Consider the following 14,742-nt stretch of genomic DNA (forward strand, 5'->3'; position numbering starts at 1 on the left):
GTATATGTGCATGCAAACACGTTCTCTCCTTTAAAAGTTCTCTTTTCCTGCCCATTGTAAGGCATCAAATAGCTGGCTAAACACATGAATTTGCAGAAACCCCAACATCTGCCGTTTGATATCCGGCATGCTGAGAAGAAATAGAAGCACAATGAATGATGTGCCTCGTGAACGAATTGCCGCAAACTCATTCATAACGATCGGATCTCGGAGGCTCGACCAGATACAATGTACCCGGGCCGCATAGTAACGGAAAAAAAGAGCAAAGGAAAGAAATTCGACAGAGACATTCTCTACTCTACCTAACGAAAATTGTTCCTACCAAATGCCTGCCTTGCCACATTTTCCCCGGTTCCTACGACGATAAACTGTTTCGCTTCTTTTTCTTTGCTTTTTTTTTCACCACGACTCGTAAATCAGAATGGGGTGGGCGGGATGTCGAGGGTCATTCCAGCTTGAATCTGGCCCCAGCCAATCAGACGCCAATGCTTCTCGACTCGGCGACTTGAGTGCAATTTTCTCGCCTTTGCTAGTGCAGACTGGAGACGTGAGTTGCAGTTTAGCTACATCGTTCTTCACAGCAACAACTCGAGCCCCTGTCGACATTGACCCAATATTCAACATGAGAATCTCTCCTTTAGCCAGCTTTGAGACCTTTCCCTGCCACTCCGAGCCCTTTGTCCTCACACCAAGAAGCCGTCGCAGTAGGAAGAAGTTAACCTGCAAAATAGAGGGTCAAGATTCAAGCAACAGTTAACAGCATATATTCAGAATGCAAGCAAGTGCCCTGCACTCCACATAGAGTGAAGTGAGAACATGACAAATGTGTCAAAATACACCACTTCAGAGCTAAATTAGCTTGAGATTTTCATTTAAGGTTTTCATCAATTTTACCAACTCTTACCTCAAGCTCAAGGAAGACTTCAGGGAGTTCTCACGTCAAGCTCAACGAAGATTTCAGGGAGTGACCCAACCTCCCCAAGCACTTGACCCACCAATCTATCAGCTCGTGTCAAAGTGGGGTCCATGGTGGTCGCAACACCGATAGGGCCTCCAGGCACTGCAAATTGTAGCTCATTTTGCTCAGCATACGATGAAACAATTCTCGAGTATATTGGTGTGCATTTGATATGCCCATTCTCATCTTTCACAACAATCCCAGGGCGAACTTCGTCATTTGATTTACCTTCAAAACTCCCTGAAATACCCCAAGCCAAAAAGAACCACGAGATATAAATGCAGAAGTGGTCGGCAACCAAAGAAAATCAACCATCTCCCACAAGGTAAGCCAAATCCCAAAATAAAACATACCCTTAGGATACTCCCACCGGCCACACCACCTCTTATCTCATCAACTTCATAGCCAGGCTTGTTCACGTCGAAAGACCGGATTACAATCATATTTGGCGGCGACACAAAATTCCTCTCTGGAATGGGGATCTTTTTGACAATATACTCGCAGACAACATCAATGTTATACTCCAACTGCGCAGAGATTGGGACAACTGGAGCACCATCAGCGACAGTTCCCTGATAAAGAGGAACTTTAGTGGATCTGATGGATGCTGGGTAATATACGACCATCTAAACTATACGTAAAGCACTTACCTGAATGAATTTTTAATTGCTTCATGCTGGTTAATCGCTACATTTTCTTGAATAAGGTCAACTTTATTCTGAAGGATTATAATATGCTGCAGGCGCATAATTTCAACTGCTGCCAAATGCTCAGAAGTCGGGGGCTGGGGACAGCTTTCATTGGCAGCTATTAGAAGTAATGCTCCATCCATGATTGCGGCTCCATTAAGCATAGTAGCCATGAGAATATCGTGGCCCTGAAGATAAATCAAATGTTAAATCATTTGCTGAATAATCTAAATTTTAAATAGAAGATAGATGAGTGTACTAATAAAAGGATGGATTCTGAGGTCTTTAACACAGACTGAAACTACTGTTTGGACATGTGTCAGCATAGGCCTTTCCTTTTCTCCTTTCTTTTCCATTTGTTTTACTTTTGGGTTTGGGATGGTCATCCCATCTTGTCAATATTTTTTTTTGAGGGGTTGAGCAGGGGTCCAGCAAACCATGATATCATCTGCAAGAATGGTTTATTGATATCACCTTGTCTCACCATTTCCTATGCTTGCCTAATCCCACATTTCATGGCATTTTCTTTTTTCAGTATGTGATCCTTGAAATAGTTCAAGGCCACAATAATGGTGCCGTATAGGAAGGAAATGATTTTGAAGAATTCTGCTATTGCAACTGCCTCTTTAGTTGATACAAAAATAACTGTTCCCATGAACAACTTAAAGGGCATTAATATTCTGGAAGCATAAAACAAACAGAACTAGAAGAAAATAAAGATATTAAGGGTGTGTTTGTTTCGTGAAAAATGAATGATTTGGAAAACATTTTCCTAAAATGATGGCTTGTATTGCTTACAAAATGAATGAAAACTATTTTTATTGTCCACGAAAGTATTTAGACATAAATTATTATCAATAATGAAACATTTCATTGACTAATTATTTCAAGAGATTCTTTTTAAGAAATATTTTCCAAATCATTCATTTATTGCGAAACAAACGGAGCCTAAGAAAATATAAATGCAGCTGGCAATAACTCGTCTCATATGTAATTGATGGACGGACTAACAGCAGGATAAGCTGCACTTGAAAATTGATGATAAATTTTCTTTAAATTGGAAATCGCCAACAGGTTACCACATTGTCCCTTGTTAAGAACATAGAAATGCAAAACAAGCAACTTTTCTGTGTTCAACCTTTTTTTATGATGCATTTAGATACTATTCAGTACCTAGATTTTAGATTCTTCAATACATCAACTTGCTCCTAACAAGTTCAGCAAGTGCCAATAAAATGGAAGGATCAATGAATTCCAGAAACAGTAACATTAACACATCAGTGAACACAAATATGAAAAGTCAATAGACCAAAAGAGTCTATAAATGACGAATTTTACTTTTAAATCATGTTAGACAAGTCTGATGTTATAGCTCACTCCACAGAACACAACTTACGGACAACAAACTCAAATACACAAGCTTGTACTGATCCAATTATGTCAACATCCAGATTAGATTAAAATTCTTACAATTGCCAGAAAGATGTTAATCCCAAATACCTTCAATAATAGCATCATATGTCTTAGCACATAGACACAACTTTAACACACTTGATGAAAATGATAAGAAAATCAAACAACATATGTCAAGAACCTTACCGGACAATCCACAAAGGAAACATGCCTTAGCAGCTTCATACGGCAATTCTCAAAACCAGGGACATCACACAGAGGACAGTCTTCCTTTCCACTTCCATAAGCCCTGAAAATAATCAATGAACACATCTAAGTGGTCAAGTTCCAACTCAATGGCAAGTGCAGAATCTGAATATCAACCCACTTGTAGCACATAGGGCGTGGACATCGTTCATCCTAACACTTGTAAATCTTTGCATTTGCATATCCAAGCTTAATTGTACTGTTACGCTCCAACTCACTCTTAAAACGAACAGTCTGTAAAAAGCCAAGGTGCACCTCTAAAATCCTTCGATATTTAAGAGAAATGAGAAGTTGTATCAAAAATTGAAAAAGAATGGCCCATGCATCTGATGATATAATATCATGTTCTATATAAAAGTAATTACAACTACATGAACAACCTTTCTCTCCAAAAGGGACGCAATAGCTACCTCAACAGAATCTAAAGCAGAGGCGTTGCTCCAAAAACAGATAAACACGTATAAGACTGAGTAGCCCTAGCAGCAAATTTTCCTTCGGTCTCCACAGACTATGGCCACAATCAATTTTAACCATAGAATGCAGATTGACACTAGGTTTTCTCCAAACAGGACATGAAGCCTGAATGTATTTGGTCACTAATCCTTATATCGGCAATCAAAGCTGACATAGGGAAGATTGAAACTCTAGTTTCAAAGAAAACATAAACATTAAACTAATTAACAAAGGGCATAGTTACCTGCACACCAGAAATTGCCTTTACAACTGTTGACTTTCCGTGCGCCACATGACCTATAGTGCCTGATAGAGAACAATGTGAATATAAGTAACTCGCTAACTAAGAAAAATTTTTAGACCATAATTACAAAAGAAGGATAAAGAACATTACTGCATGTACAGACCGATATTTATCGTCGCCTGCCGCGAGATTACTTCTGGAGAGAGTGGGAGTGAGTTCTGTCACATCCAGTTTACTTAAGTCCTGCTCCATCAAACCCTTCCGAGACATTTTGGCTTGTTCCTAAACAACCCTCGTTCAAAGAATGGGAGGACTACTGAAAACAGTCAACTTTATGAGAGGTAAGACAAATAAACTGCCAATGCATCAAAGAAAGTGGATTGATGATTCATGGTCTACAATGGTAAATGGACATGCATTCAAACAGATAACATTCAACCAAACAAGCAAAGTACATTGAGTTATGGTACAGAATGACACCTCCAGAAGGTATTGGAAGGAGGTTTTGGAAACCATTTACTTGGTTTGGGTGGCAGGACTAAGTAACAGCGAAAGCCCACCAATTATATTCTAATGAAGCTCGATAGACAACTCAACATGTAAAAATGAATGAGAACGAAAGATATTGGGGAGTATAATTTTTCCTGCTTCACCTTCTTGATCACGAGGGAAACTTGGAATCTGCAGTTAAACAAATTCAAGATCAAGCAGATAACATTTATCAAGCATATTAAAAGTACATCATCTTTGTCAAGCATATTACAGACCGTACTGTCATATACATGACGAAATCTCATATGGATATTAACTCCAAAAGTGGATTTGAAGCAAGAAAAAAAATAAGGAACCAAATTTGTGATGAAGGTTTGATAAAAATTGTACACCCTCAGACAAATTTAACTCTAAAATTAGAATGCCACTTCGAAGACCCAAATAACAAAAAATAACAGTCGAAACAAGTCGACCACCACTATTCAAGATTAGAGAACAGAACCATCAAAGAATTAGAACGCATGATCCACATTACAAGCCAAGATTCCACAATCCCCGACTCTATATAATAGACGTCACTTGAGGTTCTAACCCCAAAAGGCACAAGTACCCAATCAAGAAACGCTAATATCTCAATCCACACCATCGAACATCAACCCCACGATGCCCAACAAGGTCCCCCCAAGAAAAGAGCAAGATAAGATCAAGAAAAATACGCAGAGATCACTCAAAACAGAGAGAAAAAGCATGACATTAGAAGGGAATGACAAACGGAATTCACCAAGGAATCACCTGAGCTTCGGAGTTTAGTAGGCAAAGCCTCTAACGGCGAGCGAGCGAGCGAGCGAGGGTATTTGAGTTTTGGTTGTCCAGACAAGTAGAGAAAGAGCGCAGACGCACGCATATTTCAGAATTCGACGGACAACAGTCTTACGTGATTTTCGTCGAGTCTAAGGGTTATAATTGTCAAAATCATTCGTGTTCTTTTCGGGTCCGGATCGGCCCAAAAGTACATGCCCGGGTAACGTACAGTACGGCCCATTTGGCCCCTTTTTTTAAATTGAAGGGAGGAAAATGGCACAAATAATTAATGAATTGTGAACAAATGCGCAAATGGTCCATAGACTTTTAATTTATTTAATGTGATTTTTGAACTGTAGCCAATATGCAATGTTATCCCTGAACTTCAATGTGATCAAAGAACTTTTGATACATATTAAATTCTTAGACTATATGAAAATATTCAATATTGTCCATGAACTTGAATTAATGGAACGATAACATTAAATATTTTCATATAAACTAGGGACTAACTTGAACATATCCCAAAATTTTAGGGACCGCGTTTAACAAATTAAAAGTTCAGGGACGACATTGCATTTTGGGCTAAAGTTTAAGGACCACATTAAACAAATGCAAACTTCAGGATTACATTGCACATTGAGTTAAAGTTCATAGATAATTTATGTCATTATCCCTATTATATTTTAATATTTTTTTTATATGTGAGATGCATAGAAAGTAATTTTTTTCGCTCAATAGAAATATTTTTAGTTTTTTGGTCAATGAAGTGCTTTTTGTTAAAGCCGCAAGAGAAAGGGTTTTTGTAAAGGTTTTTGCTGTGGCTTTTATTTTTAGCTTTTATCTTTGTAGACTTGGAATTAAACTTATATACAACATTGAAAATCCCGATCTTTAATCATACTATGGATTGTTTTTTATCGTATACTTTTTACTTAACCGAAGTCTTATAACTCATGCATTTTGACCCTTTTTTAAGTTCAAAACTCCTGAAACTTTCTCACCATTAAAATGTTGATACGCAAATTCACGTATAATTTTCCACGATTTTATGGACTTCAAATAAATTTTAAACTTTGACGGAAGATAAAAAAAAAAAAGAGAGTACCTTTTGCTTTTCTTTAAGCGTAAACAAACAGACACGTAGATTATAACATGTGAAGACAATTTGGTTTTCTCATGAAACTTAAAAGTTTGTAATAAAATTTGATCTGGGTGGGAAATTCGAAATAACTTTCAATGAATCAATGCCAAAATGATGACGTGGGTATGGCCAGGCAACTCCAAACTCGGTCAAGCTAAGCATGGATCTGTTATGCAATGTGGGCCCAAGTCACGGCCCATAAAATACAATGTAGGCCCAAATCCCAGCTGGTCATCTTACATGATCAATGGACTAGTCACAATCAATTAACTCGTACTAAACATAAATTAAGACCATAGCACAAACTCTATAAGCTTTTTTATTAGCCGATTTGCGCCAGAAAGACTGCTTCTGAAATTGCAGTGCATGGTCAACGACGTGCTTCTGTCTTTACAATGAATGAGAAAATTGGTTTTTGAGTTTTAAGAGTCGGGACTTTTAATTCATGACGAGTGAGATACCCGATACATGAGATACTTCCTCAAAGCGCATGGCCGTGTTCACAAGCTTGATCCGTGATTGTCTAGTTGATTGGGTGCCGAAGACTAGAAGAAAAGAAAGATCTCTTAGGGTGTGTGTTTTACGAAAAATCAATGATTCGAAAAATGAATTTTTTAAAAACGATTGTTTATATAGGTTAAAGAAAAGAATTAACAGAAAATCTTTTTCATCTTGTTGAGATGAAAATAGGCCAAATTCCCTTGAAAAGCACCGAGTTTAGTTCGAGTTGACCCCCAAACTTTTGTCTTGTCTCATATAAATACACTAACTTTAGGTCCGATCTCAATTATGGCCTAAACTTATTTTGTCTACTAAAAGAGCAGCAAGTTCAACTCTCATACCAATTCTGACTCAAATTTGAGCTCGTCAAGCTTCCGTGACGTTCCGGGCAAGTACACGTAGGAGTTACACGTTGAATCTTTTTCTGGATAAATGTGATTTGTTTTATACTTTAGAACTCAACATGTTATTGATCCGCCTTACCAAAAAAAAAAAAACATGTTATTGATCCTAATATCAATTTTTTATAACATGTAAAAAAAAAAGAGAAAAGAAATATTCTAGGAAGACTTAATATTATTTTGGGTTAATATTATGAAAAATTATAAACCAGTACACCTGTGAGAAATTAACCCTAAATGAATTTTTTGATCACAAAAAGCCCAAAACTTGTATACCTGTGATAAATTCACCATCCATTAGTTTCCCTTAAATTTTGCCGTTAAATTGCTGAGTTGGATGGCAGTTGGCGGGTGTATCACGTGTGTACCGATTTATGATTTTTTGTGATATTAATTTAAATTTAACAAAAACTAATGGAGGGTAAATTTATCACAAATGTACTGGTTAGGGTTTGTGGTGGTCAAAAAATTAGTTTTTGGTAAATTTGTCACAAGTGTACCAATTTAGGGTTTTTGGTAATTAAAAATTAGTTTAGGATAAATTTGTAATATGTATATCAGTTTGAGGTTTTTCGTGATATTAATTCTATTATTTTTTGATTGAATAAGGAACAGTTGCACTTCGAAAGGACCAAAGTCTATAGAGCTTGTTTCCACCAAAAAAAAAAAAAATGCATAGAGATTGTGCCCGTGACGGACAGGGGTCCAAGTCGCATGATACAGGGGTCCACGTGAGATGTCAAATTTAGATCTATCGCGTGTTAGTCATTAGATTCGTGCGTTGCTGCATGTTGGTACATAATTTCATAAAGTCACAATACTTGATTTGACCCCGTGATTCGATTGAAGCGCCCAGCACATTGAATCAGAAAATTTCAGGTTTCGTTTGGTATAAGCCATTTTAAGTAATATTTTATTTTTGTTTCATTTCTTTCCGAAAGGAAAAAAAATCTTTCATTTACAAATGACAGCACGAATTCATTCGCAAATGGACCCACTTAACTTAACCATATTTTATAATCTCTTTTTGTTGACCATGGTTATTTCCTTCATATTAATTTAAAAAGTTTTTTTGAGGAACTGATTGTTTCTGAGAAAAGGTAGATTTTCGATAACTGTTCAAATTTCACCGCACGAAAATCAATCGGATTGCTTCTTTTCTTTCGATAACATATGTCAATCTATTTATCGTAATTGAATCCATCTTTCTAAGGATTTTTTTTTGGTCGAAAGGAATTTGAAAAGAGATTATTTCAAAAAAATTTCCCAAAAAGGTAACTTATTTTTAAAAATAGCGAAGTGTATTTCTCAATTTCTTCTGCCTGCACTTTGTACATCGTGAATTATGATGATTTTTAGAACAAAGGTTGTTTTACAAACTTAGACGTCCTGTTACTAACACAATTTGCACATAAAATTGTGTGAGTAGGGACAGTATTTTTTGCACACTCAATTACACATGTTAGTATACTTAGAATGTTTTGTCATCTTCAAAACACCATGTGAATTTTTCCGACACCAAATAATGTGAGCTTTACGACTAAGTGGGGCATTTAAATGGTGAAATGGTGGTAGCGCCACTAGACTAGTGGATGGGCTAAGACTCCGAGTTGTCCGTACTGACGCTGCGTGCAGCTTTCCCCGAGTTAGGGCCCGTTTGGTTCAGGATTTGGATCAGTATTTGCCAAATGCTAGCATTTGGAATGCTGAACCCAAATTTTTTATCCCCAAACTACCTTTAGTTATTTTGGCTTATTCCGGTTTTGCCCCTCGTGTGTACTGTTCATCTTCTTCTTCGTGAGGTGGCTGGCGAGGGAGGCCGGCGAGGCGGCCGGCGTCGGATTGGGCCGGCAAGAGGCCAGCGGCCGTCGCCCGAGGCCGGGCGACCCTTGGCGAGGGTCAAGGGACCCAGGCGGCGGTCGCCTGAGGTCGCTTGAGGTCGCGCGACCCAAGCGCCGTTTGCCTGAGGTTGCGCGACCCAGGCGACCCCACTTGGGTCGCGCGACCCGGGGCGGTCGCCGAGGTCGCGCGACCCGGGCGACCGCCGCCCGAGGTCGCGCGACCCGGGCGGCCGCTTTGGTCCCGCGACCCTCGCCGAGGGTCACCCGGCCTCAGGCGACGGCAGCCGGCCCCAGATCTGGCCCGCCGGCGGTCGTCCGACCTCAGGCGACGGCCGGCCGGCGCCGGCTCCGGCGAAGGGTAAGTTAGGTTTTTTATTCCCAAAGTCCATTTGCAAAAATAATTCACCAAACACTATATTTTGGCCAAAGTAGCTTTACAAAATATTTTACCAAACACCATTTGCATTTCTTCAATGGGCTTTCACCCAAAGGTATTTGCATTCCCCCAAATAGCATTTTCAAAGTTGAACCAAACGGGCCCTTAATATGGAACGGGCCAATGGTTGGTTCAACATTCAATTTACTTATATTTTCATGATCGGGCGCTAGTTTGAGGTGATTCTTATTTTATTATACCTACAGTAGAAGAGAAAAAGAACTATGCATAGATATACAGTGATTTTGAAAAAAAAAAACAAAACATATGAATATCTTGGATTGCTATTTATTTTTAAAGACTAAGGGCGCGAATGACAATATTTCTCTTCTCTGGCCCTATTTCTGGCTAGAAATAGAAAAATCTATTTTTCTTTCCCTGAAGAGTTTATGTGCAAAAAGTAATGTTTGATAATGACACAAAATTTCTGTTCCTGGTGGTTGGCGAGCGGCGGTGGGCGGCGAGCGGTGGTGGACGGCCGGCGGCGGCAGACGGGTGGCGAGCGGCGGCGGTGGCGGCAAACGGGTGGCAAGCGACAGTTAGGAGTGTGCAAAACGAACCGCCCAAACCAGGAACCGCCCGGATTGAATCGGACCGGTCGATTTGGTCCGGTTCCCGAAAGTGTCGGTACAGTTCCCAGTTCCTAAAAGTGAAACCGGTGTCCGGGTGGTCCGGTTCCTGGTTCCAAAGGGAATCGGACCAAACCGGACCGGACCGAGTACATATTTTTTTTATTTTTTATTTCTTCAAAAAAATTAGTAAAATGTGAACTAAACTTACGTTTTTTGGTTCGTCTTTTCAATTTGAGGATCATTATTGATCTTTGATCATTCGTGGTTGCAAAAGTTAGGGTCATTTTACTAAGATTTTTTTCTAAAAAAGTAGTCGGGATCACGAAAAAATAGCATCAAGTAGTGGGAAAAAAATCTGACCGGTTCCATTGGACCGGATCATCGGTTCGATCTGGTTTCTGGTTCTAGGACCAATCGGTCCGGCCCCCGGACCAATCCTCTTGGTCCGGTTCCAGGTTCCACCTTGGAACTGGACCAGAATGAGAATCGATCACCCCTAGTAGCAGCGGACAGCTGGCCGGGGGTGGACGGCCCTCGAGCAACGGCGGGCAGGCGGTGAGCGATGGCGGGTGGCTGAAGGCGGGTGGGAGGGTGGCGGGGGACAGCGCCGACGGGCGACCAGGTGAGCGGCGGCATTGGTAGCAGTATCGGTAGCGGGTGGCTGGCGACGAGTGAGCAATGATAGGCGGCAAGGGTGAGTAATAAAAGAGAATTGTTAGTTTTGAATATATTCTAGAAATAGAAAAGTAAAAAATTTTAACTTCTCATTACTATTCCAAATCTATTTCTTGGCCAAAATTTATCCCGGAAATAAAAAAATGAAATTATTTTACCAAACGGATTTTCGTTCCAAACCTGTCGCCAGGAACAAAAAAAAATAAAGAATAAAAAAATAGGAAAACATAATTGTTATCATTTGAGCCATAAGAGTTTTCCTTTGGACGTGGATTCGAAAGGCATGAAAGCATATTATAATACTGTTTAGCTCAAATTTGTATTAATAAAATCTAACTTTTCCTCTGTTTCTTTATATTGAGAACATGGGGATTTTATTAATTCGGGGTTGATACCAAATTGAAATGTTGATTTTATCTTGATTTAATACAAAAATGATTTTACTTTTAGTAGTACTATATATCCCAATAATCTAATACAAGTCGACAGATGGTATTTGGCTTCGGAAAAGATGGAACAAATAGGCCATAAATTAGTCAAAAATATGGGTTTAATATATATCAAGTGTTCTTTTAGTACTCTCCACAAAAATAATAAACATCTCGACTAGAAGGTATGTTTATGTTATTTGGGCCCCAAATGGACCGCAACTGGACACGCATACGAACTTTCGCCTGAATAGAGAGAGAAAAAGGAACATGCCGGACGCTCGTGAAACGAAAGATAAGATGAGCATCGAAATATATATGTAGGCCCGTCAAGCGGGTGGATCAAGTCGAAGATCGTCCGTCCCGAATTAATCCATTTATATGTAATGCAAATTCAACAACCCATGCCCAACTCGACTCGGACCCAACCCGAGCTCCAATACTTAGCAATTTTTCTCCTTAAATTGTTGCTCATGAAAAATGAACGACTCCGTGGATCGGCTTGTCTAGTCGATAAGGGAGCTCGGGTGTGGGCCATAATAGATTCGACCCAAACCCGACCCACACCCATCCTTACACAACCCAACCCATATTCTTCTTCTTCATCATTGTTGTCGTCGTCATTGTCATCTCGCATTGCTCTTCATCTTTGTCTCTTCTTCGTCCCCAAAAGCCCCCTGCAAAACTCTTTCCTCCCAGCCACCAATGTCTACAATCACCGCTTATCACAATTGAGTACTCTAAAATCTTGAGCGAAAAAGTTTTGAACCTGTATAGTGAAAACGAAACTAATAAACGAGTAAAAATGACACGAGGAATTAAATTCCAGATCTTTGACTCCAATATTAGTTTGATATTAAGTACGCAACCATTTGTCCTAAAAGGTTAAGTTCTTAGAGTGCAGCGCGAAATACATTTACATCCAACTAATCTATTTACTCATCACGTTCCTTTTCTTGTTGTAGATGTGGCAGATGAGCGGTACTGAACTCACTCGATGAGTTTTGACATCCTTTTGTTTTTCTTTTGGTCAAAACATTTCAAATTTATCAAAATTCAATCATAGGTATTAAAGATATCTTGTTCTAAATTCTTTACCCCGATAGAAAGCAAAAAATGAATAAAGTAAAACAATTATTTTCATGCAAGTGTATTTTTATTGAGAATTGCAAAAGATAAATTTAGTACTTTTAGATTTGACTTTCCATAGTAACGAAAGACGACATCAAATGCTCAACTCCAAGTTGCATGAGGCTTGCTCGTGACTGGGCCAACTTGGTGCTTTGGCAAACAAGTCAAACATGAAAACTCGGCTGTGCAACCTCCGGGCCATACAATAATATATGTCATATTCCCAATACCCAATAACAGTTTATCACATCAGTTTTTGTTAATGGTGTTAGTACATTCGGCATTTCTCTTCTACAAAGGATATTCCGAGAAGAAATGAATAATTATGCAAATGGTCCGTAAATTTTGGCTCAATATATAATGTCGTCCCTGAACTTTTAATTTGTTTAATATGATCTATGAATTTTAGTTCAACGTGCAATGCCGTCTTTAAAATTTTAATTTATTTAATATGATCTCTAAATTTTTAGTAAATATTCAAAATTCATAAGACATGCCGAGAAGAAAGAAGGGCGGGCCGGCCAAAAGGCCAATATGGTCAAGCACCAGCACAACATCCAAGCATGATTTGGATCAGTAACTGCAATCATGAATGGTGCTGAAATTACTGGATTACTAGAACTAACACCAGATCATGACTGATCGATCTCAATCTCTTGTTTGGGATCATGACTTTCTAACCCTGGGGCTCAAGCACCTCTCTTTCTGGAGACACTGACCATTAGCAAGGAGGGACTCGATCAAAATGGCCTTGGATGAAGCAAAAGCAGCAATAGGGTTCTGCTAAAGTCTTCCAAGTCATGTCCTTTTCTTGACAACCCTGCATAGGCTACAGCACAAAAAAAATGGGTTTCTCTCTCTCACATCTTCTAAAATCCGAAAAAGGACAGACAAAGAATGATCATGACTCTGGCCTTCGTGCAATGTGACAAATCAAACCTGAATTATAGTCTCGGGTGCAGCATGTGGGGGACCCTGGTTTATTTCCAAGAATATTAGGAAAAAGATTGTGGTTGAGAATTATCATATAGTTAATATCTTTCTTCATTTTAAAGAAATTTAGGTTGGAAGCGAAAGTTCTAACTAGATGATTTGCTGGATAGAGTCGATAAAAGGAAATAGTCTGTCTTGGCTTGCCTCGACGAGCTTCTTATCTTATTCTCAACGCCGTCCCTTTTTCGGCACGGGCGCTCGACCTCAGCTCGAAGCACTCGAGACGATTGAATCTTATTTGACGAAAGAAATTACTGTCGAATTTTAGGGGTCGAATCGAGATTTGAACAAGTATGTTTGATATACGACAACAACAAAAAGTTTTGAGATAATTACACAAATAGTCCATGAAGTTTGGCCCAATGTGCAATGTGGTCCCTGAAATTTAATTTGTTCAATGTAGTCCTTGAATTTTAGCCTAATGTTCAATATGGTCCTTGAACTTTTAATTTGTTCAACGTGGCCCATTGACTTTTGGTACATATTCAAAATAGTCCCTGAATTATATGGAAATGTTCAATGTAGTCCCTATTAAAAGTTTATAAATTACATTGCATATTAGGTTAAAGTTCATGGACTGTATTGAACAAATTATAAGTTTAGGGACCACGTTGCATATTGAACCAAAATTTAGGGACTGTTTGTGTCATTTTTCCTAAAGTTTTCTATTGTCCTATCCATGAAGGACCCAGCAACAAGAATTTTGCTAAAAAAAACAATACCCAAAGAAAAGAAAAAAGGAAATTCTGACCAACTTGCATTTTGCAGACTGCATTTCTAATGCTATGTACAATAAATAATTACGCCTAGATTAGTTTTGCCTAAGCATAGATCTTCAATTGGAGAACATATAAAACATGTCTTGGAAAGTTTCTTAATTAGTCCAGCTAATTACGACAACGTTTGTCTCTGACGAGTCAACATGCAAAGCCTGCAATTCCACGTAACTGCGCACGGGTACCGAGGCATGCTAGTATGTAAAAAAAAAGAGAGAATTAAAAAAAGAAAAAGAATATGTAATAATGTTTTTTGCATGCTCTAAAGCTTCTAAAATAATGTGCGGACGATCCGGAGCAACTGTAACTGTATCCCATCGTATGGTTTGCAGAAAGAAAGATCATTTTCAATTGTCATTACTGTACTATTAACCCAATTCTTTATCCCCAGAGTAATTATTAAAAAAACAAAGGTTATTATCATGAAAAACTATAAATTAGTGCACCTCTGACAATTTTATCCAAAATTAATTTTTTTACCATAAAAAATCCAAAACTGATACATTTGTGACAAATTTAACCTATGTTAAATTGGATTAATACACAAA

The 14,742-nt window shown here is 38.7% G+C and overlaps 1 pseudogene; it reads right to left on the reverse strand.

Annotated features, from left to right (window-relative positions):
- Positions 1-161: 161 nt before the first annotated feature.
- Positions 162-5,281, reverse strand: LOC115664459 (eukaryotic translation initiation factor 2 subunit gamma-like; annotated as a pseudogene).
- Between the last annotated feature and the right edge of the window lie 9,461 nt (positions 5,282-14,742).

Source organism: Syzygium oleosum, unplaced genomic scaffold, assembly GCF_021117445.2.
Source record: "Syzygium oleosum isolate NSW1041296 unplaced genomic scaffold, Sole_v2.1 Sole_v2.36, whole genome shotgun sequence".
Classification (NCBI taxonomy): domain Eukaryota; kingdom Viridiplantae; phylum Streptophyta; class Magnoliopsida; order Myrtales; family Myrtaceae; genus Syzygium; species Syzygium oleosum.